Source organism: Lygodium microphyllum, chromosome 28 (assembly GCF_053477565.2).
Source record: "Lygodium microphyllum isolate KBCC chromosome 28, Lygodium_microphyllum_v1.1.10, whole genome shotgun sequence".
Lineage (NCBI taxonomy): Eukaryota > Viridiplantae > Streptophyta > Polypodiopsida > Schizaeales > Lygodiaceae > Lygodium > Lygodium microphyllum.
Genome location: NC_141162.1, coordinates 18,109,815 through 18,131,840, shown reverse-complemented (window position 1 = coordinate 18,131,840; position 22,026 = coordinate 18,109,815). Strand labels below are relative to the sequence as shown.

The 22,026-nt window shown below is 37.8% G+C and overlaps 1 pseudogene; it reads left to right on the top strand.

Annotated features, from left to right (window-relative positions):
- Window positions 1–17,204: 17,204 nt before the first annotated feature.
- On the top strand, window positions 17,205–20,774 carry LOC148011209 (putative TPR repeat-containing protein At2g32450 pseudogene; annotated as a pseudogene).
- Window positions 20,775–22,026: the final 1,252 nt, after the last annotated feature.

Sequence of the window (22,026 nt, the reverse complement as noted above, 5' to 3'; positions counted from 1 at the left end):
GTTGCTTGGTGTATTACTGTACACTTGCTATGAAAGGTTGTAGAAGTCTTGCTTACTGTTTTATATCATTTTTGTGATAATGGTAGAGAATAGTGGAAATCCCATTATTGAGATGCTGAACAAGAACAACTATCCATCATGGAAGTTTCGTGTGATGAACTTCCTTATTGGAAAAGGCCTTTATGAGTTTGTTTTAGGTGAAGAAAAAAAGTCAAAGCTGAGTAACCCTATGACTACGGATGAATTAAATGCGTGGAAAGAATGGAATGCAAAGGACAAAAAGCTAATGTATTGGCTATCTATAGTCATTGATAATACTATATGTTGGGGCATATTAGAAATGCAAAAATTTCACAAACAGCTTGGACAATTTTTGAGAACATGTTTTCAGTAAATACAAAGGCATGGAATATTCAACTCAAGCAAGAGTTGAATACTTTGAAGAAAGGGAAAATGTCTATCAATGAGTATGTTTTGAAGATGAGGAGCATTGTAGATGCTTTGCTAGCAATTCATGCAATGCTTGTTGCTGATGATGATTTGGTTTTTATTGACTTTGGGTGGCCTTAATAATGAGAAGGCTTGAAAATCATTTTTCACTTCTGTATATGTACACAAGTCATTTCTTGATTTTGATGAGTTGGTCTCTCTCATGATTAGAAGAGATCAATACACAAGGTGACTCATCTAAAAGAAATAATGAATAGATCCATGCATTTTACTCAAGTTCAGGAAGGGAACGTGGCAGATCCTCTTTGAGAGGCCGTGGTATGGAACACAACTGCCCACATGATTTAAAGAGAGAGAAATAAGGATTTCAAAGTGGGATTTAATAAAAATTTATATATTTATAATTTAGCCAAAGCTAGCTATCCTCATCTAGCCAAGCATCATTTTGCATTATTATTGTGACCTTAGGTTGCTGTGCAACTATCACTATTTCAAGTTGTAGTTGTTTCAAGACTTCTTGAATTGAGCTTCAATCTCGTGTAGCACATCAGCTTTAGCAATGGGTTTGTTAACATTGGCTTCACACATGGCCTCTCTATGTCCATTTGGGGCCATGGGAACTTGACTTTGGGGTGCTTTTTATTCCTACATATGTGAATGGCCTTTGATCTATAATTGTACTAGGTCATAGCATGGAGGGATGTGGATTTCTCGTTTAAATGAAATGATTAAATAGATTTTTAGGAGGGAGGGAAGAATGGAGAGCACCACACACTCTTTCTCTTTTTTTTTCTTTTTCTATTCCAAAAAAGTAGACTTATTTTGAATTTTTTTGTCCCATTTTATTTTTTCAGATGTTTCATGTTATAAATTTTCAATTTAAAAACTTCATTGATACTTTTTGCATATTAATTTAGTTGTTTTGAAATATCATGTTGTTATATTGATAACACTCATGTAATAGGGACATTACACTCATAGTTGCCATGACATGTAGCTATGGTAATGCAAAAGCTACTCATAAATGATGGCAACCTTACATATGATCCCAATTTCAAGCCACAATTAGACCTTATGCTCTTGGTGATACTCATGATTTTGAAGCAATGCAAGAAAAGGTTGTTTTAAGATTGCCTAAAGTAATGGTGATGCAAAAACTTGATGACTCCTCAATGATGGTGATGCCAAACAAGCTCTAGGTTATCCCATTTTTAAGCAATGACTAGGCCTTACCTCATAAGATATCCATATATGTTTAAGCCCTCCAAAGGCAAGCATAGAAGATGTTTTGGACTCCTACTAAAGTAGTCATGGTGATCGCCAAATACAATCGTGGTGATTAGTAGAAGTATGATGAGTATGAATTAGATTGTGTCTAGTGCTTCTAGTGAGATGTAGTGATAAGACCTTATTCTTAAGATACCACACAATATCTAGGCATTCAAAAGGAACACAACAATGATGACTTGGGATCATGCAATTTTGGTGGTACTAGCTTGCACTTGTATGGCGATTGGCCAAAGCCCTTTGGCTATGGATGAAAATGATGTTTGATACCCTTGATTAAGATGATGCATTTAGAGGTGGTATATGCAATAGTTGTGGTTACCACTAGGAGCCTACTATTTGCAAATTAGAATAAGATGCAATGTTTCCAATTGATATTTTGCGCTTAAACATTGTCCATAGATGCTTTTCACTATGTTTCCAACCACAAATGCATGCAATTATTAAAATTTTAACCTCAAATCTAGTGAGCATGGCGATCTACTATAGTAGTTATGGTGATTATGAACCTTGTCCTACTTGTAGACAAAGAGACACTTATTGCACCTAGATAGGCATGTAAGAGTACAATACTTCTACTACATGTACATCTAGGAAGAAGCCATTTCAGACCACTTATGCTCAAATATTTGTATGCAATGGCTTCCAATTTTTATATACTTCCACTTATGCTCTGCAAGCAAGATTGACACACAATACAACTAATCATGCTAGCAAGCATGGCAATGGATGTAGTCCAAAAACTTGGCCTAACATATGATTATATATGAGACCTTTTATGATTTTCTTGACCTTTTAGAAGAAGTTGATGATGAAGACAATGAATCCTACTATCCTATTATCTAGTAATCTATCCAACAAACTGGTTAAATCCTAATTGGCCTTCCTAAGCTAAGTTATGTGTGCTTCAATGTAGATGTGGATTATCTAATCATAAAGAAAGGCCTTTTAAGCTATCACAACCTCCCATTCTACCACAATGAGTAATCCTAAGCTATTCATCCATGTTTTGGAGAAGCCATGGCTTCTCTCTATATAGAGAACAAAGGCTCAAACCATTAGAGCACTTGTGGTCTTTTGATGAGACCATGAGTAATCATAGAGAGAGTAGAATCCATCTTTGTCTAGGAAAGAAATCCAAAAATGTTATGGCACTCAATGGTGGGACGTTGATGAACTCATTCTTGCAAGGGTTTCCCCTCCTCTCCAATGGCACATGCTACCTCTCACATAACTAGCTTGTACTCTAGCTTTGAGTTGGCAATACTCTCTCCACTCAATCCCATGAATGTAAGAAAGCAAAGAAGACTCAAAGTTAGTAGCAAACTAACCAACGTTACATTTCTTATTGTAATCTATCTATCACAAGTATTTTGATGGCCTCATAATTCAATGTATATTATCTTAAGCTCTCAAGCTTCCAATGTGATATGATCCATTCACACCTCCATTGTTGCCAAGAAGAGTAGTGAATAAAAAGCTTTTTTTTCCTAGTCCCTTACTCTCTCTCTCACTTCCACTTGTTAAGATGGCAAGCTCAACATGTGCGGGCATTGATGATGGACCACTTGGTTAAATGGGTCTATACATCTACATTTAGTACATCGATGGTCATTATGGCCCTCACATGGCCATTGACTTATCACTTGTTTCACTTAGTAGGCCACTTTCCATTATGTTGCCTCTCATCTATACATAGTGTACATTGCATTGTGAGAGAAAGAACAAAGAAAAACCACTAAGAAAAGATTTTGGCTTCCATCTCTCTTCTTGTGTTCCTGAGTGAGCTTCCTCCTATGTGTAGTGTGTGTTCGGCGTAGTAGCTCTTCTTGTGTTCTTGAGTGAGCTTCCTCTTTTGTGTAGTATGTGTATTTGGTGTAGTAGCTCAAGCAAGTCCCCCCCACCACACAATTCCTAACACCTCTCTCTTTCTCTCAATGAATGTAATGGCAACCTCAACCTCCACATGTGGGTATGATGGAAGGAGGAGGAGAAGAATAATAATAATAAAAGAAAAGCAAGAAGTGATGATCATGTGCTTCTCTTTCTTGGTCCCTCGTGCTCTCCCTTACACAAAATCTCTCTCTCTCTCTCTCTCTCTCTCTCTCTCTCTCTCTCTCTCTCTCTCTCTCTCTCTCAAGCTTTGACTATGGTGGAAGAAAGAAGCGAGAGGAGCTCAAAGATGCATAAATACTAATGAGAGCTTCTACTCATTATACAAATTAAAGTAATGGTTTTGGCATCTTGTTTTTTTAATTACAAGATTTTTATTGATTAGAGTTTTCATTAAGGTATGGAAGATATGATATTATACAATAAGAAGCAAAAGCATGTACATCTTTCTAAAATGGGTGAGAGAAGCACATTTCTCACCAAGAAATAGTTCCCTTAGGCTCTCAAGCTATCCAACTTTTGAATATGTGTAGTTAGGGGTAAGAAACACTAGAAGCCAATGATGTTCATGGTTATTGTTCCATGAATGTCTTTGTGCTTTTAACTTTTGGCAATGTCTCAAACACTCACTACACAAAAATATCTTAACACCTATGGAGTCTATACATGGGCCAAGCTCTATCATTGAGACAACACTAACTTTGCAAAACTTCACCTACAAAATCTATTTTTAGCTTCATATTGACCACAATAATTGGAGAAAATTAAAAATACTAGTTTTACACAGTACAAATTCAAAGAATTCTCAAGAAAGTAGTGGTATTTGGTTAACTAACTACAACATTAGTTTGCTTGATTAACTAAATAGCTAATTAGTATACCCTAACTACATAGAGATGATATACACACATGCTCTACTAACTACACACACAAACACATATGCTCTCTTAGTAATTAGTTCATTAATTAGAATAATCACTATCATTAGCTAATTAACTAGACTAGCCACTAATAAATAGTCCAATCAAACAAACTAACTAATGAACTATTAATTAGTAATGAACTATTGATTAATCTTAACACTTGAATGAACTAACTAAATGACTATTAACCAACGAACTATTAATTAAGTGATGCCAGGAGGCATATTTCACGGTGGATTCCGTGCCACAGTGGATTCCGTGAGGTTTTACGGTGGATTCCGTAAACTTTTATGACCGGGGCTCATACACAAAGTGGATTCTTTATGCGAGAAGTTGATGGGGACGCCTGTCCTTTTCGGGCGTTTCATTAATTTAGTGTGTACATGGGTGATTCCATAGCGGGTGATTCCGCAAAATGCATATTAAATTAATAAACATTTATGAGTTTAGAGTGCGCACTCGTAATAAATTAAGGTTAGGATTTATTTCTAACCAGTTGAATTATTTATGTAGCTAAAGACTGCTAGGTATTCACTTTTGTCAGTTTAATTGTATTATTTTACCAATGATTGTGAATGCTTCAGTTGATGTGTAGAGATAGCAGCAGTGGTGGCGGAGGAAAGCATTGAAGGATAGCGAGTATTCGATTTATGGATTATATTTTGATAGGCGCCACGCCTATATTTTGTCATGCCTATTTATTGAGGCATCGATTATTTATTATTATTTCGTATGCGCATGGGCGCACGGTTATGTTATTTCTATTTGGACATTGTATTGGGCGTGCCAGACTCTTTGGGCACTGTCCATTAGCTTTATTCCTATTTTTGTGTAAAAGCAAACTCAAAAGCTAAAAGCTTGCTATTTTGTAATTTGGGCTATTATTTGAGCATGAAGATGAATAATACATAACATACATGCTTTGTCGGCGCTCACACAAGGCATGGGGGGAGATTGCTAGTATGCATAATACTATTTTTGATGAGGTTAAAGATATGATTGCTAAAGCCCAGCAATCATATACCAAACAAGCCAACAAGAAAAGACATACACAAAGTGGATTCTTTGTGCGAGAAGTTGATGGGGACGCATGTCCTTTTCGGGCGTTTCATTAATTTAGTGTGTACATGGGTGATTCCATAGCGGGTGATTCCGCAAAATGCACTCTAAACTCATAAACGTTTATGTGGAATATGCCTCCTGGCATCAATTACGCTCATTCCTTGGTCTTGCTAGTTTCTATAGGAAGTTTGTACGTAATTTTTCATTACTTGCTTTACCACTGACCAAACTTCTGAAGAAAGGTATTGTCTATCATTGGTCCGAAAATCAACAGAAATCCTTTGACTTATTGAAACATGCATTAACCCATGCCCCTGTCCTGCAATTGCCTGATTTTAATAGACCATTCTTTCTAGTAGTGACCAATGCTAGTGGATCAGGAATAGGAGCTGTACTTATGCAAGGCAATCATCCTATAGCCTATTCTAGTTGTAAGCTGAAACCTTCTGAACTGAAATATTCCACATATGACAAAGAACTATTAGCAGTTGTACAAGCATTAAGACAGTGGAAACACTACCTAATGGGTTCAGAATTTATGACTAAGACCGATCAGCAAAGTATTAGACATTTACTTAGCCAACCCCAAATCTCTGTGACCGACATATCAAATGGGCATCCTTTATTTAAAGTTTTCATCCTATCATTCAATATCAACCTGGAAAAGAAAATGTAGTGGCTGATGCATTAAGTAGAAGACCTGCCATTCATAATATTTCTGTTATATCTTTTGATTCTTTGATTGCTATGAAAGATACTTATCATCAGGATATTACTTTTCATACTAATTGGAATAAATTAGTTCAAAATAATTTGATTCCTATTGATTCATTGTCATATAATGATGGATTTATGTTTTATGAAAAGAGATTGTGTGTTACAATTCCATTCTGATCTTTTTGTTTTGAATGAAATTCATTGTCCTCCCTATCAAGGTCATAGAGGTATCATATCTACTTTACGTACGTTAACTGAAGATTTTTATTGGCCGCATATGGACACTGATGTATCTAACTTTGTTTCTAAATGTTTGATTTGTCAAAGAGTTAAGAGACATCATGGTAAACAGTATGGATTACTTATGCCTTTGTCTATTCCATCTAAACATTGGGAACACATTTCTATGGATTTCATTACTGGTTTACCTAATACTAAATCTAACCATGATATGATTTGGACAGTCGTAGATAGATTTAGTAAACAAGCATATTTCATTCCATGTAAGAAAACTTTAACAGCATCACAAGCAGCACAATTGTTTTTGAAAAACTGTTTTCACTAACCATGGATTGCCAAAAGTTATTATTTCAGATCGTGATTCTAGATTTTGTAACAACTTTTGGATTACTCTGTTTGCTAACCTAGGCACCAAGATTGATTTCTCATCTGCATTTCATCCTGAAACTAATGGACAAACAGAAGCCACTAACAGCACAATTCTAGATCTTTTACGTGCATATACTATCTCTAAACCACAGACATGGGACACACATTTGCATTTATTACAGTTTGCATATAACAATACACCACACACATCTACAAAGAAAGCACCGTTTGAAGTGATTTATGGATATAGATTATCTACACCTGTTGCATCTTTGTCAAATAGAATTCAAAGTGCTGATGATATTGCTAGTATGCATAATACTATTTTTGATGAGGTTAAAGATATGATTGCTAAAGCCCAGCAATCATATACCAAACAAGCCAACAAGAAAAGACAAGCAATGAATTTCAAAGTTGATGACTATGTTTGGTTGAGAATAGAAAAATGTTAACTACAAAGTGTAGATAGACACCCAGTTGTGAAATTAGCCCCTAGATTTTATGGACCATTTAGGATCATTCATAAAATTAATGACAATGCATTCAAGTTAGAATTACCACCTCATTGGAAAATTCACAACACATTTCACATTAGTTTATTGAGACCATTTAGAGGCCAATTACTTGTACACCCTGTTTATGAAAGCCCAACTTTATTAGAGGAAGAGACTGAAATACTTGAACCCGAAGCTATCATAGACACTGACTTTATGACCACTAGAACTGGTCAAAGATATTCTAGATATCTAGTTAAATTTAAGAACCATCCTCTAGAGGAAGCACAATGGATGCACGCTAGAGACTTAAATGCTTTCCCCACTCTGTTAGCTCCACATTGAGCTAATAGCAATTGAGGTCAATTGCTATCCCACCCCGGGGGTATGATGCCAGGAGGCATATTTCACGGTGGATTCCGTGCCACGGTGGATTCCGTGAGGTTTTACGGTGGATTCCGTAAACTTTGATGACTGGGGCTCATACACAAAGTGGATTCTTTGTGCGAGAAGTTGATGGGGACGCCTGTCCTTTTCGGGAGTTTCATTAATTTAGTGTGTAGATGGATGATTCCATGGCGGGTGATTCCGCAAAATGCATATTAAATTAATAAACGTTTATGAGTTTAGAGTGCGCACTCGTAATAAATTAAGGTTAGGATTTATTTCTAACCAGTTGATTTATTTATGTAGCTGAAGACTGCTAGGTATTCACTTTTGTCGGTTTAATTGTATTATTTTACTAACGATTGTGAATGCTTCAGTTGATGTGTAGAGATAGCAGTAGTGGCGGAGGAAAGCATTGGAGGATAGCGAGTATTCGATTTATGGATTATATTTTGATAGGCGCGACGCCTATATTTTGTCGTGCCTATTTATTGAGGCATCGATTATTTATTATTATTTTGTATGCGCATGGGCGCACGGTTATGTTATTTCTATTTGGACATTGTATTGGGCGTGCCAGACTCTTTGGGCAGCGTCCATTAGCTTTATTCTTATTTTTGTGTTAAAGCAAACTCAAAAGCTAAAAGCTTGCTATTTTGTAAATTGGGCTATTATTTGAGCATGAAGATGAAATATACATAAAATACATGCTTTGTGGAGCGCTCACACAGGGCATGGGGGGAGATTGCACCCAATTGGTCTCTTGCTCTTGTCGTTCATGCTTTTTACCTTGTAATTTGTGCAAAAAGTAGAGTTCCATTGTTCTTGGGGACCTTCCGGCATTCAATATGCGAGCATACAGCATCCGATCTGCGCACCAGTGGTATCAGAGCGAAGCTGAGATCAAGAGCTTCCAATCGCTATCCATCTCGTGCGAAGGCGGAGCTCCTGGAACGATCGGGCTCTACGGTCAATCTCGTCGCGAACCGTCGATACAGGCAGACTTCTGGCGGTCAAGAACCCCTATTTCCGTCATTGGATCGCGAAGGACCGGTCTACAGAGGCAGAGGACCACTCCTACATCTCCCTCTCCAATACATTTTTTTTTTCTTCCACAGACAGTAAGCTCCATAGCTCATAAACTTCAAAGCTTAAATTTCAAAGTTATAAAGCTTAGTATTAAGCTTTAAAAAGCTTAATACCCAAGATTTTGATTCGGGTGGCGTCAGTATGTTCTCGACGTCTTCAAACGTGACGTCAACATGCCGCGATACCTCAAAATTACATTGGGCTTAGTAAGCCATAAGTCCCATAACTAAGCTAAGTCATAAGCCACACAGGTCACACACAGTCAGTCAGATTTGGCAAGTCAATCAAGTTGAAGTACTGCAAGTTCCATAAATCGACTAAGTTCTGCAAGTCTGTAACTCTGCAAGTCACATAAGTCTGCAACTCTGCAAGTCAGACAAGTCAAATGGAGTCAGAACTGACTTGTGCTCAAAACTCCTAGAAGGGCTGTTCCTGCGCAGAAACTCCGAACTGCAAAGTTGTTCATTGGAAGGTACTCTACCCATACGCAGGTTTGCTGAAGCATTTTCAGCATACGAAGAAGGATAAAACATAGATTTTTCGAAGATTGTGAAAACTATACCCAAAAACACATAAAACTTGTATTCCCGAACTTGAGCTACGCTCATCCCGCTAACTTGATTTTAAGTGAGAAAGGTCTTTTGAGTTTTGCAGGATTACGGAACCACATATGGATGATCTTATGACTGAAGGCGACTTACCTGAACCTATGATGGAGCAAAAGTGGACTTAATCATGATGCAATTGGAAGAAGAACGAATGGCTAGGTAAGCATTGCAAGTTTAACTGGCAAATTTACAAAGAGCGTCTACCGACAAAGAAGAACCTCAAGCTGAAGATCTTATTCGACGTACCATCGATGCAACTCTCAAAGCTCAAACCATCCGCAAGGAATCAAAGATAAGTAAAAGAAGTTTCAAATTCCGTACTTTCAATGGCATACGAGAAGGAAAAACTGTTCTAGCATTCATTACTCAGTTTGACGACTATTTCCATGAGGAAACCTATGCAGAAAAAGATAAAATCAAGTGTGTCACTAATTATTTAGTAGACAGAGCATCTCTTTGGTGGACTGTAGTACGCAAGAGTATAGATTGTCCTGCTACTTGGGAGAATTTCAAGAAGAAGTTCATGCAGAATTTCCTTCCTTCTCAATTTCATGAGAAAGCTATTAAGCAATGGGATCTTCTTCAGCAACGGGATCGTGAGCCTATTCCTCAGTATACAGAGCGATTTTGGAATGCATTACTCCAGCTACGCATGCTTGAAGACGTACCTGAAGCGACACACAAGCGCAAGTATATGTCTGGACTCCTTGGGCATTACTACGCTGAAGTTAACATGTTCAAGCCTGCTACTCTACGCCATTTCACTAGCTCACGACACTGAAGACAAGCTGCGAGGTAGAGACAGACGTCCATAGCAATTCCAAGCCAATGGTAACTATGGATCTAAACAATTCAATTCCAATTTTAGAAGATTTAATCCAGGTCGTTTCTCTTCATCATCTTTCCGTAAAAATTGGGCAAAACCATCTGCATTACCATCCAATGTAAATCAAAATTCCAAGCCTATTCCACAGCCAAATCCTAATGTCCCTAGACTTCTCGCCATTGCAAACAATGTAACCAAAGCCAAGCCAATAGTATGCTATAAATGCCACCAAACTGGACATCTAGCAGTAAATTGCCATTCGAAGAAGCCACCTTCCCATATCAACTACCTTGGAGCAATGGACGAAGACGAACATGAAGATATGCCTGATTTCACAGAAGATGAGGACGACACTACTACTACTTCGGATACTTTACTAGGTATGCCTACTCCACATTCTTTATTGACTATGAAATGTTTGGTGCATGGAAAGGAAAAGATTATTTTGCATGATGACGGTAGCACTCATGATTTTGTTTCAGCAAAATTAGTAAAAGAATTGAAGTTACAGACTGTACCTACGCATTGTCGCATCAAAGCTGCATTCTTAGGCACTAGGTATAATGGTACACAGGAAGTGCATGACTTAGAGATTCAAATTGGTCAATACACTGAAAGAAGAAATTTCCTAGTTGTTCCATTACAGTCAAGTGACATTATTTTAGGTATGCCTTGGCGTCATCAGCATAACCCAGATATAGACTATTCCACACATTCAATGAATATTAACTTTCAAGGAAAATCTATTACATTATATGGTATGCATGCATCTAATGTTTTTCCACTGCTTTCGCATACTCAAGCTAAACGTGCATTACGCAAGAGTAGTAAATCTTATCTCATTTGGGTGAATGAACTGCAAGTAAAAGATAATCATATGCACCCTAGGCATAAAGAATTTCTTGCACATTTTAAGGACTGTTTTGCAGAAGACTTACCACCTGGTTTACCTCCTTCACGTCCAGAAGACCATAAGATAGATTTGATCCCTGGCACACAACCACCTTGCAAAGCACCATATAGGCATAACCAGATAGAGCAAAAAGAAATTCAGAGTCAAGTTGAGGAATTACTAAATAGAGGATTGATTAGACCTAGTAGTTCTCCATTTGGTGCACCTGTCCTGTTAGTCAAGAAAAAGAATAATACCTATTGTATGTTCATTGACTATCGAGCTTTAAATAAGATCACTGTAAAGAATAGGTATCCTATTCCTGGAGTTGATGACCTTATGGACAAACTACAAGAATCTGCTATATTTAGTAAAATAGACCTTAAGTCTGGTCATCATCAGGTGAGACTAGATAAGTCAGACATATTCAAGACTGCATTTAGGACATAGTTTGGTCATTACGAATTTTTAGTGATGCCATTTGGATTGACTAATGCACCTGCTACGTTTAGTAGAATGATGAACTGTATATTTCTGAAATATCAGTATTGTGTAATTGTCTTCTTTGATGATATTTTGGTGTTTAATCAAAATGAGAAAGAACATTATGAGCATTTGTCATTGATTTTTCAATTATTAAAAGATAATCAATTGTATGCAAACCCTGAAAAGAGTGAATTCTTTAAAACAGAAATTGAGTATTTAGGTCATATTGTATCATCTGATGGAATTAAAGTTGATCCTAAGAAAATAGATGCAATATTGAATTGGCCTGTACCTAAAAACTTACATGAGTTACTGATGCCATGAGGCATATTCCACGGTGGATTCCGTGAGGTTTTACGGTGGATTCCGTAAACTTTGATGACCGGGGCTCATACACAAAGTGGATTCTTTGTGCGAGAAGTTGATGGGGACGCCTGTCCTTTTCGGGCGTTTCATTAATTTAGTGTGTACATGGGTGATTCCATAGCGGGTGATTCCGCAAAATGCACTCTAAACTCATAAACGTTTATGTGGAATATGCCTCCTGGCATCAGTTACGCTCATTCCTTGGTCTTGCTAGTTTCTATAGGAAGTTTGTACGTAATTTTTCATTACTTGCTTTACCACTGACCAAACTTCTGAAGAAAGGTATTGTCTATCGTTGGTTCGAAAATCAACAGAAATCCTTTGACTTATTGAAACATGCATTAACCCATGCCCCTGTCCTACAGTTGCCTGATTTTAATAGACCATTCTTTCTAGTAGTGACCGATGCTAGTGGATCAGGAATAGGAGCTGTACTTATGCAAGGCAATCATCCTATAGCCTATTCTAGTTGTAAGCTGAAACCTTCTAAACTGAAATATTCCACATATGACAAAGAACTATTAGCAGTTGTACAAGCATTAAGACAGTGGAAACACTACCTAATGGGTTCAAAATTTATGATTAAGACCGATCAGCAAAGTATTAGACATTTGCCAACCCCAAATCTCTGTGACCGACATATCAAATGGGTATCCTTTATTTAAAGTTTTCATCCTATCATTCAATATCAATGTGGAAAAGAAAATGTAGTGGCTGATGCATTAAGTAGAAGACCTGCCATTCATAATATTTCTGTTATATCTTTTGATTCTTTGATTGCTATGAAAGATACTTATCATCAAGATATTACTTTTCATACTGATTGGAATAAATTAGTTCAAAATAATTTGATTCCTATTGATTCATTGTCATATAATGATGGATTTATGTTTTATGAAAAGAGATTGTGTGTTAAAATTCCATTCTGATCTTTTGTTTTGAATGAAATTCATTGTCCTCCCTATCAAGGTCATAGAGGTATCATATCTACTTTATGTACGTTAACTGAAGATTTTTATTGGCCGCATATGGACACTGATGTATTCTAACTTTTTTTCTGAATGTTTGATTTGTCAAAGAGTTAAGAGACATCATGGTAAACAGTATGGATTACTTATGCCTTTGTCTATTCCATCTAAACCTTGGGAACACATTTCTATGGATTTCATTACTGGTTTATCTAATACTAAATCTAACCATGATATGATTTGGATAGTCGTAGATAGATTTAGTAAACAAGCATATTTCATTCCATGTAAGAAAACTTTAACAGCATCACAAGCAGCACAATTGTTTTTGAAAAACTGTTTTCACTAACCATGGATTGCCAAAAGTTATTATTTCAGATCGTGATTCTAGATTTTGTAACAACTTTTGGATTACTCTGTTTGCTAACCTAGGCACCAAGATTGATTTCTCATCTGCATTTCATCCTGAAACTAATGGACAAACAGAAGCCACTAACAGCACAATTCTAGATCTTTTACGTGCATATACTATCTCTAAACCACAGACATGGGACACACATTTGCATTTATTACAGTTTGCATATAACAATACACCACACACATCTACAAAGAAAGCACCGTTTGAAGTGATTTATGGATATAGATTCTCTACACCTGTTGCATCTTTGTCAAATAGAATTCAAAGTGCTGATGATATTGCTAGTATGCATAATACTATTTTTGATGAGGTTAAAGATATGATTGCTAAAGCCCAGCAATCATATACCAAACAAGCCAACAAGAAAAGACAAGCAATGAATTTCAAAGTTGATGACTATGTTTGGTTGAGAATAGAAAAACGTAAACTACAAAGTGTAGATAGACACCCAGTTGTGAAATTAGCCCCTAGATTTTATGGACCATTTAGGATCATTCATAAAATTAATGACAATGCATTCAAGTTAGAATTACCACCTCATTGGAAAATTCACAACACATTTCACATTAGTTTATTGAGACCATTTAGAGGCCAATTACTTGTACACCATGTTTATGAAAGCCCAACTTTATTAGAGGAAGAGACTGAAATACTTGAACCCGAAGCTTTCATAGACACTGACTTTATGACCACTAGAACTGACTGAAGATATTCTAGATATCTAGTTAAATTTAAGAACCATCCTGTAGAGGAAGCACAATGGATGCACGTTAGAGACTTAAATGCTTTCCCCACTCTGTTAGCTCCACATTGAGCTAATAGCAATTGAGGTCAATTGCTATCCCACCCCGAGGGTATGATGCCAGGAGGCATATTTCACGGTGGATTCCGTGCCACGGTGGATTCCGTGCCACGGTGGATTCCGTGAGGTTTTATGGTGGATTCCGTAAACTTTGATGACTGGGGCTCATACACAAAGTGGATTCTTTGTGCGAGAAGTTGATGGGGACGCCTGTCCTTTTCGGGCGTTTCATTAATTTAGTGTGTACATGGGTGATTCCATGGCGGGTGATTCCGCAAAATGCATATTAAATTAATAAACGTTTATGAGTTTAGAGTGCGCACTCGTAATAAATTAAGGTTAGGATTTATTTCTAACCAGTTGATTTATTTATGTAGTTGAAGACTGCTAGGTATTCACTTTTGTCGGTTTAATTGTATTATTTTACTAACGATTGTGAATGCTTCAGTTGATGTGTAGAGATAGTAGTGGTGGCGGAGGAAAGCATTGGAGGATAGCAAGTATTCGATTTATGGATTATATTTTGATAGGCGCGACGCCTATATTTTGTTGTGCCTATTTATTGAGGCATCGATTATTTATTATTATTTTGTATGCGCATGGGCGCACGGTTATGTTATTTCTATTTGGACATTATATTGGGCGTGCCAGACTCTTTGGGCACCGTCCATTAGCTTTATTCTTATTTTTGTGTTAAAGCAAACTCAAAAGCTAAAAGCTTGCTATTTTGTAAATTGGGCTATTATTTGAGCATGAAGATGAAATATACATAAAATACATGCTTTGTGGAGCGCTCACACAGGGCATGGGGGGAGATTGCACCCAATTGGTCTCTTGCTCTTGTCGTTCATGCTTTTTACCTTGTAATTTGTGCAAAAAGTAGAGTTCCATTGTTCTTGGGGACCTTCCGGCATTCACTACGCGAGCATACAACATCCGATCTACGCACCATTAAGTATACCTATTAAATTAATTAATTGATTAACTAATAACTAATCTAATTCAATGAATGAATTAACTGAACTAATAACTAAGTATAACTAACTAATTAATAATCTAATTGAGTGAAGTAACTAACTAATTAATTAATCATTATTAATAATCTAATCAGAGTAATTAATAGTCTGATTGGATGAACTCACTAATGAACTATTAATAAATTACTAACTAATAACTATCTAATTACAAATGAACTACTAATTAGTCATTGAACTATTAATTAATCACTATTATTACTTAATCAACAATCGAACAAATGAATCGCTAACTATCTAATCGAATGAACTAAATGCTATTCTAATTACTATTAATGAACTAACTAATGAGTTATTGATTAATCAACAATCAAATGAACTAATCACTAAAATTAATCCTAATATTAATTAATTATTCAACAATACAATCAAACTATCACTAACCATCTAATTGAACTAATTACTAACTTTAAGTGATTAATAAATCAACAATATAATCAAATGAACATCACTAAATCAAACAAACTAACATTATCTAATTGAACCAATCATTATTAATATACGAATCAACAATACAATCGAACTATCACTATGTAATTGAACTAATCACTAACTATCTAATCAATTAATTAATGAACAATCTAGTTAAAGAAATATCACTAATTGTATGAACTAAATTGATCTAATCCCACTAATCTCTGTTAATAAAATAATCAACAAAATTGTACGAACTAATTGAATGAACTACTACTATTTAATCGGACTAATCTCTATTAATTAATTAATCAACAAAAATTAATTGACAAAATGGAACTATAATCACTATAACAATATAATCAAACTATACTATTTAGTCGAATAATTAATCAACAATGTAATTGGATGTACATCACTGATCAAATGAACTAGCACTAATTGAACTTTACCATCTAAATTGATTAACTAATAACCTAATCACTATTAATTAGTCAACATTAATACAATACTATCTAATTGATTATTTAATTGAACTAACTAGTCACTAATCACTATCTCATTGAACTAACACTAATAAAAATCACCTAATCACTATTAATCAATCAACATCAATTAACAATACAATACTAAATATCTAATTGATTATCTAGCTTAACTAACTAATCGATAATTGATTATCGAATCCAACTACAACTAACTAATCACACTAATCACTAAGCGCTATCTTATAAAATTGACACTAATCTAAATCACCTATCTAATCCACTAATTAATCAACAATCTAATCAAATACCTCGCTAATCGAATCAAAATCACATCACATCTAATCGATTAACTAACTAATCCCTAACTCATTGAACTAACACTAATCGAGATCACCTAATCGTTATTAGTTAATCAACAACACAATACTAATGATCTAATATATTACCTAATCGAACAAACCAAATGTTTATCTAACCGAACTAACTAATCACTAATCATTGTTTAATCAAACTAACACTTATTGAAATCACCTAATCACTATTAGATTAATCAACAATACAATACTAACCATCTATTTGATGATCTAATCGAACTAACTAATCACTACTAAACTAACCGCAATCCAACTATTGCATCAAACGATTCCGAGGAATTTGGAATTTTTTTTGCTATGAATTAGATCCTCTCAGTGTCTCCACCAACATGATGTCATCTTTATTTCTCTCTCTCTCTCTCTCTCTCTCTCTCTCTTTCTCTCTCGACTTGTGCTACATCTCTTTGGATTTTAAAAACTTTTTATAGCATTCAATTCTCAAATAAAAACGTAAGGAAAACAGGGAAGAAAAAGGAGAAAAAAGTTCTTGAAGACCAAACGCGCTGGAGGCATAAAAATCATAGTGGCGCGTGAACAAGGGCTTGGGGGCAATTTGCCCGTTCTCTCTAGAGGCTCTCAAACAAGCCAACGTTCTCTCTCTCTCTCTCTCTCTCTCTCTCCCGGGTCGCCCCTCCCCCCCCGCAGACAAAAACAAAGGCTACATGTGTTGCGCCTTTCATAAGAGCTTACCCAGGCTTTTTCTGCACAATCGAACATGCTCACCGTTCAACCTGTCCTCGCGCTTGATCTTGATTCCATAGCCGTATTGAGATCCACAACGGCTTTACCAGCCCACTAATTCGAAGCCAGAATCGGAGCTTTCACCATTGCGGACACACAGTAGGCAGGCAATTCACAGACATGGCAGTCTTCTCCTGATTCTCAAGCATCACACAGGCAAGACTTAACAAGCTCTCGTTTTCTTCTTTTCCATTGTGTTCATATAAAATTCGAGAAGGGGCACAGGGATTGCACATTCCAATGGCCTCCGAGGGCCCCCCAGCCAGCCTCAGAGTCCAAAAAGTGACCAGAATCTTTGACCAGTTCGACGAGAACCAGGACGGGCGCCTCAGCCGCGAGGAGATGTCTGCACTCGTTGTGGCCGTGAACCCCCGTGTCAAGTTCAGTGATGATCAGATTGCAGCAATCCTCGATGAGGTCTTCCGCACCTATGGAGACTATATCGATGGCGACCGTGGCCTGAGCTTCAAAGGGCTGCTGCAGACATATGATGATGGTGCAGGGGATGTAGATAGGGATTTTGATGCCTTGGGCCTTGAGCTGGAGAGAGAGAACAGCGAAGGGGATGATGAGATTACAAGCCTTGATGGAAAGAAGTCTGCTTCAGTCCTTTCCACAGGAGAGAAAACCCCTCCCTCCAGAAGAAAGAGGAGCGTTGGCTCATGGGCAGGGTCGCCGAAGAACGGCATCGCCTATGACGATACATGGCACTTAGTGGAAGATCTGGAGATAGTGATCAGGCGGCTCGAAGCGAAAATGGATGCTCGAACAAAGAGAGGGAAAGGTGAGGAGCCCTCATTTGCTGCAATCAGCTTGTTGGGAGAGCGTGGCTCTGTAAACGGTGCTGCCACTAATGAAATACCAATGGGTAAACGGCCTTGGGAGCAGCTAAGACAAGATTATGCAAATTTTCAAAGACTTTTGTCTGAGATTAGGGATAGGGCAAACTCATCAAAAACACAGGAGGAGGCCTTTGATGCCCACATGGCGATTGGCAGGACCCTGTTTGAACATAGGCTTTACAAAGAAGCTCTCGTGAGCTTTCAGAAAGCGACAGAGCTTAAACCCACGGATGTACGATCTCATTTTCAATTTGGCAACACTCTTTACTCATTGGGTCGCACATCGGATGCACAAGAAGCCTATACATTAGCACTAGATGCAGGTGAGATCAGTGGCTCTCAATGGGGAAACCTTCTCCCTCAAATTCATGTCAATCTAGGCATAGCTTTGGAAGGAGAAGGTATGCTGTTGGGTGCAAGTGAGCATTACAAAGAGGCAGCCATCAGGGAACCGAAACATTACAGGGCCTTGAAGCATCTTGGAAGTGCATTGTTTGGAGTTGGAGAATATAGGGCTGCCAAAAAGGCTCTCCTAGAGGCAATCTTCTTGAATGCAGATTATGCTGATGCTCACTGTGACCTAGGTTCCACCTTGCATGCTCTTGGAGATCATGAGCAAGGAGTTAGAGAATTTCAGAAGGCCCTGGAGCTTAAGAAAGACCATGTCGAGGCTCTGTTCAACCTGGGGACCGTGTACAAGGACATTGGTGCATTTCAGAAAGCTGCAGATATGTATTCAAAGGTGCTGGCCCTTCAACCAAACCATTGGCGAGCTAAGCTCAACAGGGCAGTTTCTCTGCTCGGTGCAGGGCGTGTTGATGAAGCCAAGAAAGCTTTGAAGGAAGCCTACACGATGACAAAAAGGTCTGAATTATATGATGCCATTGTACATTTGAGGCAGATGGAGAGACGGCCCAAAGGGCTATCAAGCTTTTTGAGGAAGGGTGAGGAGAATGCAGGCACAGTGGGAGATAGCTTCAGGGCAGAAGACAATTCAATCACAGTGGAGCCATCACGGTTCCGAAGGGCAAATGCAAGTACTACTCCTCGCCAATGGCTGGCTTGTGCTTTAGAGATAAGGAAGTTTCAGAGGTATACCAAACTGAACAAGTGTGATGTAGCCAATGTGAAGGGGGAACTGACCCAAACTAATTTACCAGTTTCTTCTTCTGGTGTTGGTATGTCAGAGAAATCAATCAGGAAGGAGGTGCTGGAGAAAGTCTTGAAGCGGATGCTTCATTTTTTGAAGCCTGAAGCATTTCAAGTAGCTGTTAGGACTGTCAATGAGAGAGTCTTAACTTTGTTAGATACGACAGAGTTGGGGAGAGTAGACTTGGGTATGGTCTTTGCTGCTCTTGCTCCTGTTTGTGGAGGATCACTGGACAAAAGAAAACACACTGCATTTGATGCTTTGGTCTGGCGTTCTTCTAGAAACAGGGGTGGTGAAATCTCAAGAGAAGATGCATTTCAGTACTTGAAATTCATCAGAGCTGCTTACCTTAATTCACAAGATCCAAATGATTTGATGGAGCTCAATGGGGAGCATGACCAAGCAAGCATATCATACCCTGAGTTTGTGGATATGTTTGACGATCCCGAGTGGGGCTTTGGAATTCTGAAGATAGTAGCTAAATTAGAGGTGGAAGACCGTGTACGACATGGGCGACAGACCTGTTCTGTATGCTCTTATCCTATTGTGGGACCTCGCTTTAAAGAGGTGAAAGCCAAATTCAGTCTTTGCTCTTTGTGCTACAGCTCTGGCAAAGTACCTGTTAGTGCCAAACAGGAGGAATACTACTTCAAAGAGTATGATAGTGAAGTAGAGGCAGTCAAGGACAGGCTACGGTTCTTCAGATCACGGTCTTCATCCAGGTGCTAGGTAGCTGTAAGATGTTGGAAGAAAATGCTGGACTGAGATCATGGTCTTCATTCAGGTGTTAGGTAGCTGTAAGAGGTTGGAAGAAAATGCTGGACTGAGGCATAATGCTATGGTTGAACAAGCAGTTGATGTCCTCAATATCTAGCGGAAAGAGCACAGATGCCTGAAGATATATTTGAATCTACATACCTCCAGGTGATGTTCACTGTCAAAGGAGAAGCAAGTTTGCATATCTTGGAAAAAATTTCTATCTCATGCCAAGCCTAGTGGCACTGGTGCAACCTTTCTCAAAGGGACAGGGCCACTGCTTGAAGCTTCAAAGACTGCAGTGTGCACATGCTCTTCTCTTTGATTGCTTTTTCTCAACCTATGGCTAGCCCACTACCCTGTGTACCTGCAGACCCAGGTTTTGCTCTAGATGACAACCAAAGGAATCAAACCCATGCACGCATGTGTGTGCATGCACACGCACACACACACGCAGACACCCCAACACACACACACACACACACAACATTGTCATTACTGATAACATGAACTCTTAAGAACAGAGCTTGGCATATTACCTGCTAAGGGGTTATATGATAGTGTGACACAGAGGACCCCCCCAGCATCTTTCCCAATTCCCACATTTTTTTGTTGGTGTATACATCCATCCCCATACACATATGAATTAGCATTCTTAATTGTATTTGTACAGCTGTATAATACAATTGAATCATTTGTTTTGATAAGATGAGCCTCGCGGACGTAATATAACCAATATGAACATGCAATATGATATGACACCATAATAGGCTCAGTGAGTTTTTATAGTGACAAAGGGTAGCTATTGTGAAACCTTAATGAACTCCATGGACAATTCAAAATCTTTTCTATTTGATGCTTTACATTCGATATAGAGACATAACCTTGCAAGCTTCCTAAGCTTGTAAATTGTGCAACATTGTTTAACCAGGCTGGCTGGAAAGGCAGACCAGGTGAGCTAGTATGGAGAGAGAGAGAGAGAGAGAGAGAGAGAGAGAGAGAGAGAGAGAGTGTGTGTGTGTGTGTGCGCGCGCGCGCGCGCATGTGAATCATGATAATTTTGCTTACCCATCAATTACTTCGTAGCTAAGATGTCAAAAAATTGGCACCTAGCCCAAGTGGTTTAAGCACATAAGTACAAACCTTGGGTACATCCTTGAGGCATCTTTCACATTTCAAGCTTCACAAAGTAAAAGAATTAGGCCTAGGTGCTAATGACGTGAAGGGTGAGTTGCTAAGGCAATGGGGTGTGTAGATGCAATGCTAGGTTTGATTCCCAAGGATAGCTTGCTCTGTGTATGCTCAATTGTTTCTTAGATGTTGTAAAAGTGGCCTTAGGTGCCAATGGCATGAAGAGTGAGTTGTTAAGGTGGTTGAGGTGCATGCATGTAGTGCTCGGTCTGATTCCTAGGGTGGGCTTGCTATTTTTACCTAGTTTGTATGAAGTGCCTAGCACTTGACAAAAGAACACATTACATAAAAGAATTAGACTAGGGTAAGGAAGCTATTGACTCTTTCTCATGTGGTATAAGGTTGGTATAGTAAGCACACCAATAGCACGGAGATCTATTTTTTCGTATGCACGGACAGATTTAATCCCTCCTTAAAATTTATTTTTCTATGTTCATAATAATTTAATATGAATGGAGAAAGTTACCTTCAATGAATTGAAATTGTGTTGGGATCTTAAAAATTCAAACATGACAATATTTTAGGTCATGAGTATAACACTTCAACCCCAAAAGCCATTACAAATTGATAAATTAGCAAACTAGCTTGCCAAATTCTTTGAAAAAAGAAAAACCTGCTTAGCAAAAGATACATAAAACTGGAAAAGAATACCACACCATTGGGGAAAGATATGCATTCATACTAGAATGTCCTTTATTGGTTCCTTCACCTATTAGCTTGAACAAGATAATCTATCAAATACCATCTCAAATTAGAGGA